At 39.1% G+C, this 16,101-nt stretch overlaps 1 protein-coding gene across 1 annotated transcript in view; it reads right to left on the bottom strand.

The window, feature by feature from the left end:
• LOC136886717 (uncharacterized) overlaps positions 1 to 16,101 on the bottom strand; it is a 420,809-nt gene that overhangs the window by 325,582 nt on the left and 79,126 nt on the right. The window lies entirely within an intron of this gene.

Below are 16,101 nucleotides of genomic sequence, written 5' to 3'. Positions count from 1 at the left end.
CTAGACGGAAACAAATATACAATATTTACATCAATATGCAGAGCAAAAAACAACTTATAGCGACAAAATTCAGTGAAACAGGTGTTAATTTGAAATAATAATTGATACTAAAAACTGCGTTAACCTAAGAAACAAGGGAATGAGAAAACAAATGATGCAGATGGAAATGAATAACAGTAGCACATGGTGAGGTTGTGGACCTCATAGTTTACAAATTATTGGTTTATAAAAATGACAAAACAGTTTGAAATTGCTGTCAAAATCATCCTAGTGGAAACCCATCACATCAAATTGGTCAGGAGGAGAGCGGGAGCAGACATTTTTGAGAGAAACCAAGCCTGAATTAACCTGCAGGTGAAAAGCCTGTGACAAGGAGAAAAAAACACCATGAAATAGCAGCATTCTCAATATCTTCTCAATCTAGCGGTCCCTTTCTTCATTATTGTTTCATAATGTTGGCTGGTGTTTTGCCTTATTATAGAGGGGTCGGAAGGGCCGCATATAAAAATATGAGAAGCTGTGTTAGGTAGAAGATAGATGCATAGTAAATTGTAGTAATCTAGTGGAAACCGTCAATGAAGTTCTAATCTGTAATGGAAAAAAATGAGGTTGTATGAGAAACATGGGTTGATAAGTAAAAAGTGTGGAATGGTTGTGAAGAAAGCTTAAACTTACGGTGTGCAATAGGTGCTCTCTAGTGGCCTGGCTTTTTCAAAGTAACGGTCTCGTTCGCGTGATCGAGTCTATTGTTGGTTCGGCTGTGTTTGCTAGGATGGAAGGAGCGGAGGGGGAAGGGGAGGTGCAGGGCTGGTTTGAGGAAGGGAGTGGTGTTGAGTTGGAGAGATGGAGGTGGGTTTGTTTTGGCAAATATAAGGAATGAATGTTTCAAGAGGATGTTAGTTTACTCGCTGACTTCTAAAGCTCGAATGGTGTGGCCTTCTCAAAGTGATGGTCTCGGTCGCGTGATCGAGTCTATTGTTGGTTTGGCTGTGTTTGCTAGGTTGGAAGGAGTGGAGGGGGAGGGTTGGTGTGAGGAGGGGGGGGGGGGGGGGTGGTAAGTCGGGGAGATGGAGGTGGGGTTTGTTTGTGTTATGGAAATTCTGACAAATGTATGGAATGAATGTTTCAAGTAGAATGTTCTTTTTCTCGCTGACTTCATTTAAATTGTGAGTGGGGTTCATAAACTGATCTAAATCGATGTGGATGCTCTCGAGAACGTTGAGCAAGGTGCCTTTTTGCTCATAATGCAAGATCTTCAGGTCTTTATCTATTGAAGTGTATTCGTGGCTGGATGCTTTATGGTGTTCGCTCATAGCTGAAAAACGATTATATTTGAGAGCGTTGCGATGTTCGGCGTATCTTATGACAAAATTGCGGCCTGTTTGACCTATGTAGCTGGAATTACAGGATTGGCACTTTAATTTGTAAACTCCGGAGTTTAAATATTTGTTGTTGATGTTGCTATTGTTATTGTTGACAGTGTGTGGATTGAAAATGAGTTTGGAGTTGGTGTGGGAGGTTCTGTAAGCTATTTTGATGCCGTGTTTCTTGAAAATATTAGAAATTTGGTAAATGCTACTATTATTGAAAGTGAATGTGGAAAATTTTTCTTTCGGAGCGGAATCTTTTACTAGGGTAGTCTTGGGTTTGCTTTTGTATCTATTGATGATTCTGCTGATGAAGGTTCTATTGCAACCATTGTGTTCTGCAATGTTGTAGATGGTATTAATTTCTTTTTTGTAATTCTTGCGAGATAAAGGGATAGTTAATGCTCTGAGGACCATGCTATTGTAAGCTGCTTTTTTATGTATGTCTGGGTGCACAGAGCAGCTTACAATAGCATGGTCCTCAGAGCATTAACTATCCCTTTATCTCGCAAGAATTACAAAAAAGAAATTAATACCATCTACAACATTGTAGAACACAATGGTTTCAATAGAACCTTCATCAGCAGAATCATCAATAGATACAAAAGCAGACCCAAGACTACCCTAGTAAAAGATTCCGCTCCAAAAGAAAAATTTTCCACATACACTTTCAATAATAGTAGCATTTACCAAATTTCTAATATTTTCAAGAAACACGGCATCAAAATAGCTTACAGAACCTCCCACACCAACTCCAAACTCATTTTCAATTCACACACTGTCAACAATAACAATAGCAACATCAACAACAAATATTTAAACTCCGGAGTTTACAAATTAAAGTGCCAATCCTGTAATTCCAGCTACATAGGTCAAACAGGCCGCAATTTTGTCGTAAGATACGCCGAACATCGCAACGCTCTCAAATATAATCGTTTTTCAGCTATGAGCGAACACCATAAAGCATCCAGCCACGAATACACTTCAATAGATAAAGACCTGAAGATCTTGCATTATGAGCAAAAAGGCACCTTGCTCAACGTTCTCGAGAGCATCCACATCGATTTAGATCAGTTTATGAACCCCACTCACAATTTAAATGAAGTCAGCGAGAAAAAGAACATTCTACTTGAAACATTCATTCCATACATTTGTCAGAATTTCCATAACACAAACAAACCCCACCTCCATCTCCCCGACTTACCACCACCCCCACCCCCCCTCCTCACACCAACCCTCCCCCTCCGCTCCTTCCAACCAAGCAAACACAGCCAAACCAACAATAGACTCGATCACACGACCGAGACCATCACTTTGAGAAGGCCACACCATTCGAGCTTTAGAAGTCAGCGAGTAAACTAACATCCTCTTGAAACATTCATTCCTTATATTTGCCAAAACAAACCCACCTCCATCTCTCCAACTCAACACCACTCCCTTCCTCAAACCAGCCCTGCACCTCCCCTTCCCCCTCCGCTCCTTCCATCCTAGCAAACACAGCCGAACCAACAATAGACTCGATCACGCGAACGAGACCGTTACTTTGAAAAAGCCAGGCCACTACAGAGCACCTACTGCACACCGTAAGTTTAAGCTTTCTTCATAACCATTCCACACTTTTTACTTATCAACCCATGTTTCTCATACAACCTCATTTTTTTCCATTACAGATTAGAACTTCATTGACGGTTTCCACTAGATTACTACAATTTACTATGCATCTATCTTCTACCTAACACAGCTTCTCATATTTTTTATATGCGGCCCTTCCGACCCCTCTATAATAACGCAAAACACCAGCCAACATTATGAAACAATAATGAAGAAAGGGACCGCTAGATTGAGAAGATATTGAGAATGCTGCTATTTCTAAAGCCTTAAATTTCATGGTGTTTTTTTCTCCTTGTCACAGGCTTTTCACCTGCAGGTTAATTCAGGCTTGGTTTCTCTCAAAAATGTCTGCTCCCGCTCTCCTCCTGACCAATTTGATGTGATGGGTTTCCACTAGGATGATTTTGACAGCAATTTCAAACTGTTTTGTCATTTTTATAAACCAATAATTTGTAAACTATGAGGTCCACAACCTCACCATGTGCTACTGTTATTCATTTCCATCTGCATCATTTGTTTTCTCATTCCCTTGTTTCTTAGGTTAACGCAGTTTTTAGTATCAATTATTATTTCAAATTAACACCTGTTTCACTGAATTTTGTCGCTATAAGTTGTTTTTTGCTCTGCATATTGATGTAAATATTGTATATTTGTTTCCGTCTAGGCTCTCTTTTGTTTGTTTTTTCATTTGCTCTTTCATTATGTTTTTTAGCATTTTTTCAACTTATATTATGTAAATTATTCCAACCCCCCTAATTTTTTTCACTGAAGATGGCTCAAGCGAGCCGAAACATGTCTGAATTTGTTTGCTCCGTCTAATGACGGAATATATGATGTATTGAATAGGAGGATACTCTCATTTTTCGCCATTGTAAAGTGACAGGCTGCATGATGAGAGCAACAAAGCAACATTATAATCTAAGGTCCTGGAATTGGGTATGAAAACTTGGGATCATGAGTTGGACACTCTACCACTGATTTCACATTGTGATTAATTTCCTTAACCTTTTCCGGCCCTTAGCGCCCGAAAGCGCCCGACTGTTAATTTAGCCTTCCGGTCCTGAGCGCGAAAGCACCCGGCTGCATTATCTGCATTCGTCTGTGATCTGTGCGATAGTTTTTTATTTTTCTCATCAGTGAAGTGTTTATAAGGCATTTATGAACATGCAGTGCAATCTACAAGTTTTAGGAAATAAAGGAAGAGAGATAATCTGTCTTGACGTTGCCTAGGCAACGGTCTTGAACTTCCGCGAGCGCGGGTCAGCTGTTTCGCTCGTAAACATGGCAGGATTGAATATCGCTTATATTGAAACTGAGCTGAATATGGGCGAAAAAAGTGACACAGAATCCTAGAGTAGGGGTGCAGGTGAATTTTTAATGAGTGAATAATATATCAACGAAGATAATTTTAGTGATAACAGTGATATGAATGAAAACGAATATCGATAAATCGGACCTGATGGCGATGCCACGGCAATTCAGGTAACACAAATATTACGTTTCGTTACTCCGAATGATTAAATGGATGATGTTGAATCTGCGCATAATTCGGAAAGAGTATTAGGGGAAAGAGATTGTTTCTTACGTATGTTAGGAGGAGAAAAATTATTCAGTGACATAGCCTATTGGGCATATAACAATGCAGCCTTCAAACAGTCGCATTCCGGTAAGATAAAAACAGAATGGGAAGACACTTGCCCAGATGAAATAAAATCTTATATACATGGGCATCATTCCACTTCCAAAATCACGTGATTATTGGTTTTGAGGGATTCAGACAACATGGGAATGTGACAAATGCAGACTGTCTTTGTGTCGAGTGTCACGAGGAGGGGGGGGGGGGGGGGGGTGAAAAACACATTATGACTCAATAAACAGAGAAATGGATGTGATGGTATATTTTCTAATGTTATTGAAAATTTGAATTCATTGTGATCAATAGTTTTTACTATATTTAACTTTTTCTGAAACAATACTGTCTGTTTCAGTTTTTGCTAAATAATAGGTTGAAACCTGGGGATAAGCGGAGTGAAAATGCGGGCGGGAAAGGGTTAATGTTATTTTTTTTAAATACTTGAATAAAGCATCATGTTCATATCAACAACACAGCAATTTCTATTTCTTTTCATTATATCCATTTTCACTCACCTGAAACAAAATTTAAAAGTTAAACCTTCACAGTGAGATTTAAAAGAAATTAAGTAATTTGCCATAGAACACAATTCAAAATTGAACAATATCAAATCAATCCACAAAGGAGCAATTGTACTAACATAAAATAAACTCAAACACACTAAAAAGTGTAATAACTGAAATGAAAATAATGGTAACTCAAAAAGAACAAACTCAAACAAAATAAAACAAAACAAAAAGAATGTAACCTCAAGCAAAAAAAGGAGATAAAAAGATTTGCAACACAAAAAGAAAATACTGTTCAGAGGCTATTCTTAAAAGCATTTATATAGATTACTTCATGACAGCCAAGAAAAGATATTAAAAAATCTATCATTCTGTGACCATAAGTAAAAACCACTTTGTGTCATTAATTAATTAATTAATTAAATACATAAATAAAGCAATTTAAAACACAAAATAGTGTTGTTCAAACACAAAGAATAATTAAGCACTTAAATTTGTTATAGAATACACAAAAAAATATATGACAATAAGGCAGCAGAAAGATACCTTGGATCACCATGTAAGTGGCCAAAATAAAAGAATCAGCTATTACGTCTAGTGAGGTGAAAATTATTCAGACAATAGCACTATGAATGACAGCGAACATGAATATATTGAGGATTAAAAATGAGTTGTGATTTTGTTTCACAATGTGATATTTTGTGTCCGTACTTAACGTGTACAGATTCTTGAAAGCATTTTGGTTTAAATTTTAATTGTGTGTGGCTATTTCTAGTCTGGTGCAACCCTCGTAAGGCAGACCCTCTGACAAGGGTGGGCAGCTGCTGTGTATAGGATACTGCATATTTTTGTAGTGGAGGATAATGTTGTGTATGAGTTGCAGGGATCTTGGGGACAGTACAAACACCCAATCCCCGGGCCAATGAAATTAACCATGTGAGGTTAAAATCTCCCAACTCTGCCATGAATTGAATCTAGGGTCCTCGGAACCAAAGAGGACTACACTGATCATTCGGCCACAGAGCAGGAAAACATTTTGGTTAAGAAATACATTATTTGTATTGTTTCCTTAAATTTCCACCCTAAAATCAAGTACCGAAAAATATGTTACCTAAATGCACCGGGTAACGCTAATCACTATCCGTACTTGAACCAAATTGAAATCTACCCATTTGCATTCAAAAAGCCAGTACTCTACCAACTGAACTACTCAACCCCACATTCTTTGCATTATTCTGGCGACATCGTATAAACTGCAATTCCTCTTTTTTTTTTTTTTTTTTTTACAGGTCCAAAATATACCTATTTGATAGTTGCAAGGTTTTTCAAAATATTAAACTGGGATCATATTTATGCCAAGATTTAAATTTCAGCACACTTCTACTTCTACTTTACTTCTAAAAAAGCGTCACTCCAAACAGGCTTCTAATATACCAGAATAATTCAGGGCTGAACACACAATGAATCTTGCAATGTTAACAGGAGTCTGTCTGATCAAAGAACAATTTTCAAACTAAAAATAAATTTTGAATAAAATCCAAACCTGAAGCACTCACTAGCACAAAAACCCAAAGCTGCCACACATCTTACCTTTCTCTCATCAGAGTTTAGTTTATTCATATTTACAGACTTCCTCACATTATTTGTAGGCTGTTCTAGCTTATGATGTAACAACTTCAATGAACTATACATATGATCTGCACAAACGGTGACTGATTTTCTGTTACACTGAAGAAAATGGAAATTGCAACACCCAGAAGGAGTGGCGCTACATTGCTGCAATTGAACATGCACGACGAGTGTTCGGTTGTGATTTGATGATTACACTTTCAGGTCCCACTGACCGCAAGTTTGGACAACAATCAATACAGGATGTGCCCACCACAAGCTGCAATACATTGATGAATTCGTCAAGGCATGGAGTCAATAAGGCCCTGGATCGCTTCCTGAGGAATTGTGACCCATGCCTGCTGCACTGCATGGGTCAGTTATTCCAGAGTTGTGGGTGGCTGAGGACGGTTGGCCAGTTGTCGACCCATCATGTCCCACACATGCTCAATAGGACTGAGGTCTGGGGTTCTGGCGGGCCATCCTTAAGGTTGTGATGTCGTGGAGAGCTTCTCTGGAGATGTGTGCAGTGTGAACCCGGGCATTGTCCTGCTGAAACATCCCATTAGCAATGTTCGCCATTATAGGGACAACCACTGGATTGAGTACCCTATCAACGTACTGTCGAGCAGTCATAGTGCCCTCAACAAGCACTAATTGTGATTTCACAATAAAGCCAATAGCTCCCTAGACCATAATGCTTGGTGTTGGCCCTGTGTGCCTCTCGATAATAAGATCTGGGCGGCCCCTCTCCCCGGTACGTCGGCGCACACGATTCCGGCGATCACCGAGGGCAAGACAGAAGCGTGATTCATCGCTAAAAACGACCCTATGCCATTCGTCGACCCACGTCGATCTTTCTCGACACCAGGCCAGCCTTACACATCGCTGTTGTGGGGTCAATGGAACACCCTCTGCAGGGACACGGGCTCGTAAGCCAGCTGCACGAATTTGCGCTGCTGTTGTATGGGGTTCCATCCGGGCCATCCGGATGATGCGGTGATCCTCTCTCACGATGTCTGTCGTGCTGGGCCTGTGCCAGGTCTACGAGTGTGGGTACCTTCATTTGACCACTGCTGCCATACACGTTGTACTGTAGATGCCTGTCGGCCAACACGTGCAGCAACAGTCCTTAGCGATAATCCAGCCTCACACAGCCCAATTATCTGATCCCTCTCAAACGGCGACAGTTGTTGATAGCATGATCTTCTCTGTCGTCGAGGCATGTTTGACGGAGAACACTTCACTGCACAGACTGTAAGTCAACTACGCTTCACCAGAGTCCGTATACTGGAGTTGATTCCTCCGTGACCAATCACGTGGGGAGACCTGTAGCAACAATCCAATGGGTCTGAAACTTTGATCGTTTACATATCTACATGGCATCATTCCATATCTTGAAAATCAACACAAACGACCAATGCCTTCATTGTGTTGCAATTTCCACTTTCTTAAGTGTATTAGGAATAGCATCAGCTGCACAGAGGACCTGAATCACAAAATACTCATTTTCAGCCACAAAGAGAGGAAGATTACAAGAAATATTAAAGCTTATTTGCAATGTAAAGTTGATGTATTTCAATGTTCTGCAAAAGCTATGAGAAAGAGATGTTAATATAAAGCATAAAAAAGTATGACACCTACACAGAATGGATAACAAAAGGCAGGCAACCTTCTAAACCTATCTCTGATAAACCGCAACAACTGGTTAATAGAGATAAACGAAGACGTCATTCAGTTTTCTTCTAATTTGAAGAATGCACTTCACAGAAGATCAGGTGAAACACTTAAAATACTAGGACTTGAAGAAGATTAGAAGAAAACTGAGAACTTACACAAGACGTGTGATTGTGATGAGTGTGATCTTTACTTGTCTTGCATTGAATATCAATAACACACACTTGCTTCATAAATTTCAAGTCTTGCCTTAACTTCTATTGATTTTGACTGATAATGGTCTCTAGTAAGACCAAAATTAGTTTAATCAAATATATGTAACATTTTTAAGGTTACAATACATAGCATTAAATAGGTGGATAAGTTTAGTTTTTGTTCTACATTATAAACGAAGACATACAAGAAACTGGTATAACCAAAGAAACCATTTAAGATAGAAGAAAATTTAGAAGCTTGGTAAGCAAACATAAACTTGTAGAGAAACTCAAAAGAAAATATACAGGATGCACAGAAGAGCACAGAAAGCACAGAAGAGCACAGAAAGGGCCTCAGTGAACCAATGAAGAGATACTGGGAAGAAAAGAAGAGACATTGTACTACATAAGTTCAAATGTGCTCCTTAGCTGGGCATAACGAATGACAAAGATAATACAGTACTAATAATAATGTTAGTGGTTTTACACCCTACTGACTTCTTTTATGGTTTTCAGAGTCGCTAAAGTTCTGAAGAAGTTCTTTTACGCGCCCGTAAATCTACTGATATGAAGCTGACATATTTATTAAGTTTATAGTATGTACTGGTATTTGAACACCTTCAAATATCACTGGACTGAAACTATTATTTTTTTAAAATTTAATTTATGTCACACCGACGCAGATTGGTCTCATGGCTACGATGGGATAGGAAAGCGCTAGGAGTGGGAATGATGTGGCCATGGCCTTAAGGTACAGCCTCAGCATTTGCCTGGTGTGAAAATGGGAAAACATGGAAAACCATTTTCAGGGCTGCCGACAGTAGGGTTTGAACCCACTATCTCCAGAATGCAAGCTCATACATAGCTGCATGACCGTAACTGAATGGCCACTTATTCGGTTCGGACTGAACCAAATGATTGTTAAGTCAGAAAGGCTCATAGTTCAGACTGCCTGATAATGAACAAGAGGAGAATAATGGAAGAACTACAGAAAAACAGATCCTTGGAATGGCAAAAAGGGAAGACTGAATTTCTATGGGCACCTGTTCACAATGGACCAATGAAAATTTAATATTTATTTATTTATTTATTTATTTATTTATTTATTTATTTATTTATTTATTTAGCGTATGGCATATAATAATAATAATAATAATAATAATAATAATAATAATAATAATAATAATAATAATAATAATAATAATAATAATAATAATGTTATTGGCTTTACATCCCACTGCCTACTTTTACGGTTTTTGGAGACACTGAGGTGTCAGAATTTAGTCCTGCAGGAGTTCTTTTCAGTGCCAGTAAATCTACCAATACAAGGTTGATGTATTTGAGCCCTTCAAATACTACCAGACTGAGCTAGGATTGAACCTGCCACGCTGGGGTCGGAAGGCCAGCACCTCAACCGTCTGAGCCACTCAGCCCAGCAAATGTAGACTGACACAGAAACTCCAATTATTACATCACCAAACCAAAGGCAACCATGAAATGGAGTTGAAGACACCAGAAGAGATGTGGAGAAAATTAAGATCAATCTAAAGAGATCTTGAATAGAGAAGTGTTCTGAATGGAGGTTGACAAATTCAAGGGGTTCCAGGAAAGTACAAGAGCCAAGAAGAGCATTTGTTCACAGGAAAGAGAAGGAACCTCAACAACAACAAAATTAAGAAATTCTGGGAGACGAAGAAAAGACTAACCTGTAAGCCAAACGTTTCTCCCGGTCCACAGTGGAATAAACTCAAAGAAGATAGAAAAATAAATAAACAAATGGGAAAGATCACAAAGGACAAGAAATAAAAACGACTACCTAAGCAGCACAAGACTGATACAGTCGGGTTCAGAAAAGAATAACAGCTGACAAAGGGAGGTCAGGTAGGAAACAGGAAATCAGAAATCTGGCACGTGCAAGAGGCAAGAATGTCAGACTCTGCTAGGTAATTGCTGATTTATGATGAAGTACAAATGGATGACAAGAAGAAGAAGAAGAAGAAGAAGAAGAAGAAGAAGAAGAAGAATGTTATTCACTTTACTTCCCACTAACTACTTTTACACAAGACTGACGTATTTGAACACTTTCAAATACCAGCGGACCGAGCCAGGATCGAACCTGCCAAGATAGGGTCAGACGGCCAGCACCTCAGCCATCTGAGCCACTGAACCTAACAGTACAACTACCATCAGACTTAGTTAAGGGCCCACCAGTCATCAATAAAATTGAGTTTTTCACAGGAGAAAGGCTCACAGAATCACAAATAGTAGAGAGCCTGCAATATTTATATGAAAAAATGTACCAAAATAGATTTCTATCCTTCAAAACTAAATATGGTGCAATACATTACCTATTGTACATGCAAGTTTTGGAAAGTGCTGGCTTGATGGGAAGTGGGAACAGGAAAGGAAGGAGAGTGCTGCTTCAGGGTTCATTTCTGCAGTACTGACAATCCAAAAAGTCTGAAACAAGTGGGGAAAAGTGGTAAATCAAACCCTCTATCTGAATTTTTTTTTTTACTTAGATGCACGTTTACTTTATAGACACATCGTATATATGTGAATAAACCTAGCATTCTAATTTTAGTAAAGGAAATTTGAATCTGTAAAGCTTTGTTAAATATTTATATTGAAAACCATGTATACTACCCATCTTCTTCTTCTTCTTCTTCTTTTCTAGCCTATTTCAATCCACTGCTGGATATAGGCCTCTTCCATATGATTCCATCGTCTTCGGTCTTGAGCCACTTGGAACCAGCGTGTTCCAGCCAACAGCTTTATGTCGTCGAGCCATCTCTTCTGGGGTCTTGCCTCTCTTGTGTCCCCATGGTCTCCAGTGAACAATCCTAGAGGTCCACCTGTTGTAGTCTTGTCGAGCTACGTGTCCTACCCATTGCCATTTTAGTCTTGCTACTCTCTCTAGGATGTCTGTTACATTAGTTCTTCTCCTGATGTCCTCTGAACGGATCTTATCCCTAAGGCTGATCCCTAGCATCTGTCGCTCCATAGCTCGCTGTATTCGCTGAAGCTTGCGAGCGCTTTCCTTCGTCAGAGTCATCGTTTCCAGACCGTAAGTTGTAACTGGCAGCACGCACGTATTATAAACCTTGGTCTTCAGGTTAATTGGAACATCCTTGTTGGTGAGGATGAATCTTAGTTTTCGGAATGCAGTCCAACTCATACCTATTCTGCGAGGAATTTCTGCATGTTGGTTGTCTTTTCCAAGTTTTATCTTGTGTCCAAGATAGATGTACTCATCGACAGCTTCTATATATTGGTTTCCCATTTTAAGTGGTCGACTCTCTGGGCTTAGTATTTTCGTTTTATTAATGTTAATTTCCAAACCAATCTTAGCATTTCAAAATATATTTACTATCCGCGAAACATTTAGTGACGCTTCATTTTAACAGGAGTGAAGGGCAAGAAGGGAATTCAACTCTTCCACTAGAACTGTCAACTGAATGAAAATGTAATCTGAACTGAATCAATAGTTTGATCGATACGAATTTTCCAAACCTTTATTATCTAAAGCCCACAATTGTGCCACACACGGGATTATATATATCGTCTTGTTGTGACATTTTTCTTTATTATCCATAATAATACCGGTATCAATCATAATAAAATAGAGTGGCCTACCTCTTTTCACTACGGGTGCATGGAGAGGCAGGATATGTTTCAGTTCTCTTAAATGTGGAAACTGATTTGCCCATATATGCGGCAGATCGCTCAATCGACTTACTGAGGGGGAAGATTAACTGTTTATTTTCTTCTTTTTTTTTTTCCTCTATGACGGCAGCCTTCTACATCTGCTATTATTTTTCTGCCCTCACTGTGTATAGACCGCGATGTTCTTTTCCCAGTAGGAGTTCTAAGGTGCTCATGTGATGTACTTGGATTTTTCTCAGCCATTGCAATAGGTTTCAAAAGTTCATTTTTCACCTATATTTCTTTGCTTTATTGTAAAAACAATAGTATTCAAAGTTTGCGATTACACTGCCAGATGTCTTATGGTGATGCTTAATCTATTCACTTTCAGTGTCAGAGGTTGCCAATTCATATCTCAAAGATTAACAAGGTCTACCGATTCAGCACTAGGGAGCCAAAGTGTCAACAAAAGTTTTGTTTAAAAAGATGCACGAGCCATCCTGCGTTAGCCCTACAACCCTGTTTCTTCTTCTTATTCTTATTCTTCTCCTTCTACTACCACTTTTTCCCACACCTGTGGGGTCGCGGGTGCAAACTGTATCGCACATGTCGATTTGGCCCCGTTTTACGGCCGGATGTCCTTCCTGACACCAACCCTATAGGAGGGATGTAATCACTATTGTGTGTTTCTGTGGTGGTTGGTAGTGTAGTGTGTTGTCTGAATATGAGGAGGAAACACACAAACACCCTGTCCCCGGGCCAGAAGAATTAATCAGAGGCGATTGTTTACCGATCCCTTTCTTAAATAATTTCACAGAAGTTGGAAATTTATTGAGAATAGCAGGACTCAGCTAAGGGCCCCGTGGTCGCCAATTCTAACTCCGAAGTTAAGAGCCCCTAGGACCCCATTTAGTCGTCTCTTACGACAGGCAGGGCATGCTGCATAACCCACAGGAGAAAATGCCAACGAGTTTGTGATGTCATGCGGAATTCAAGTGCTCGCATTTGATTCCACGCTAATCCACACACTGCTGGCGCATGACACTATATGACAGTCAAGCTAAACATGTAACTGGTGCAATTATGCTGACAATAATGAAGATTTATCATTTAAATTAACAGTTTTAGAGTATTTACATTTTAATTTGGAGCACCCAATGACTCAAATATCTTCTTCTTCACCCATTCCCTTTTCCAGATTCTCTCGGGAAAGGGTAGTGTACCAAAGTCCTCCACCTTACTCGATCTTTCCACCATTCCTCTTCTAGTACTTTATTGTCATCGACTCCTCTATTTGCAATACAACAGAGCTCCATCTCCTTCTAGGACGTCCCCTAGGCCTCTTTCCAGTCTCTGTATCCATGAATGTTCTCTTTGGTATTCTCTCTCCTGGCATTCTCATCCTGTGTCCAAACCTATTTTAGCTTTGCTATATCAATCTCTTCTTGAAGTTTACACACTCCAATGCTTGTTATTTCCTCATTTCCTTGCCTTGTCATTCCCTGTATGCTCCTCAAGAACCTCATTTCAGCTGCTTGTATCTTACTTTGGTTCTGCTTAGTTAACGTCCAGGCTGATGAAGCACAGGTCAGTATAGGTTTATAATACGACGAGTATAAAACCTTATTGCACTTCATTGGCACATCTTTGTATTAATAGTATTAATATTATGTAACTAGCACATATCTATATTATGTTAGCCAGGCAGTCAGTAAAAACGGCAGGGCAGTGCGCCCATTAGAAAGGTCGTAGGGAGAACACTGCTGTCTGTACAAGTTCAAGGTCCATTTGAAGGAATATGAAATGTTTTCCAAAAATAACATGTCAACTTTTTGAAATCAACGAGAGTAGTTATAACAATTACATTTATCATGTCTTTTCATTCCATCTCATACCATTAGGGGCCAATGACCTAGATGTTAGGCCCCTTTAAACAACAAGCATCATCATTAACAATTATATTGTGAATTTTAACAAGGACAGAAGCAAGAAGACTTTATGACGGTAACACTTTACTGAGTGTTTTTTTAAATAATGTTTTCACCCACTCGTGATATTCATTCATTCATTCATTCATTCATAAATTTTTGATGTTATTCTATTGTTTATGTTCATTGTATTTGGCTGATGACCACAATATGTTGAAACATATACAAAAGAAAACATGGTTAAATTTATATCAAATTGTGTGTTAGTCTGTTAAGTAATGAAACGTGGTCCTGAAAATTAAAATTTGTAAGAAATTACACCAAGAGTTTAAAAAATGACAAAAATTAGGCAAAAAAAATGGTCACCACAAACCAGTGCCCCTAACCATGAGATGTCAAGGTATTCAGGGGGCATTCCATATTTCGATGTCACTAGAGAAGGCTAGAGAGCTAAGCGGGTACACCACAGAATAATGGTCAACTAGTAAGGTTCGTATTGACTTCAACTTGATCTTACATTCAATATAAAACACTTTATTCCACCCTGTCAATAATTAACAATTTATTTTACTACCATCTGTACATGTTTCAGGAGTTCCAAATGCTCTTTTCTTTAGCGGTGCAAAACAACAAAATACGAGAACTATTTTTTTTTCAAACTCTGGTGAGCTATTTAAAAAAAAGACACACCGACATAACAAAATGATTTTATCACTAAAAGTTTAGTGGTTTCATACTTGTTTTTCCACATAATCACCAAAACAATCTAGGCATTTGCCAATCATGACAGCAGCTTTCCGATACTCTCTGCAAAGAAATCTGCCGCCAGTGAGATAATGTTCGTCTGGACAGCCTGCTGCTCCATAAAGTCCAGCAAGACACCTTTATGGTTCCTAAAAACTGTAGCCATCGTTTTCCTGTTGATGTCAGTTTCCTGTCAGTTTAAACCTTTTTGACTTGTTTGGAGAAAAAGGATACATCCACTGCTTAGACTGTTCTTTGATTTCTGAGGTATCATACAGGACCCAAATGTCATCGCCATTAACGATAGACTTTAAAAACTCTCCTAAGTAACGTGTCCAGCCCCGCGGTGTAGGGGGCAACGCATCCGCCTGTCATCCGGCGGCCCCGGGTTCGATTCCCGGCCGGGTCAGGGTTTTTTAACTGTAATGATTAACATCCACGGCCTGGGGACTGGGTATTTGGGACGTCCTTAATCTTTCTTTCCTCACACACAACATTCCACACTACCACCATTCCAATTACACGCAGGTTCATACAGTATGATGCCAGTAGGGGCAAAAGCTCCACATGGGTCGACGCCCCAAATAAATAGCATTTAAAAAAATAAAAAATAAAAAAATAAAAAATTAAATTAAAAAAAGGTAACGTGTGAGGAACATTACGACTAACGTCTATCACCGAGTTTTGTGATCGTCAGTCAAAATTGTTGGGACCAAATGTGAACAAATTTTCTGGTATCCTAAATTTTGAGTAACAACTGTGTACAGAAAAGACCTTGAAATGTCTGGGACTGCTGTAGAAAGTTCACTTATCATAAACCTCCATTTGTGGTGGACAAACGAAGAACTTTAGGAGGCTGTCCAGATGCACATTACCTCACTGGTGGCAGACTTCTTTGCAGAGGGCACCGAAAAGCTGGCGTCACGATACGATAAATGCCTGAATCGTTTTGGCGATTATGTGGAAAAATATGTATGAAACTACTCATTTTGTTATTCAATGTGTCTTATTTTTTTACAGCCCATCAGAGGTTGAAAAAAATGGCCTTTGTACTTTGGACTTGTTACATCTCAGTCCAAAGAATTTTGATGTTTTGCGCCGCTGACAAAGAGAGCATTTGGAGCTCTTGAAACATGTACGAATGGTAGTAAAATAAACTGTTAAGTACAGACAAGGTGGAATAAAGTG

Source organism: Anabrus simplex, chromosome X (assembly GCF_040414725.1).
Source record: "Anabrus simplex isolate iqAnaSimp1 chromosome X, ASM4041472v1, whole genome shotgun sequence".
In the NCBI taxonomy this organism is placed as follows: domain Eukaryota; kingdom Metazoa; phylum Arthropoda; class Insecta; order Orthoptera; family Tettigoniidae; genus Anabrus; species Anabrus simplex.
Note: the sequence above shows the minus strand (reverse complement) of the source record. Positions and strands in the feature narration are given on the sequence as shown.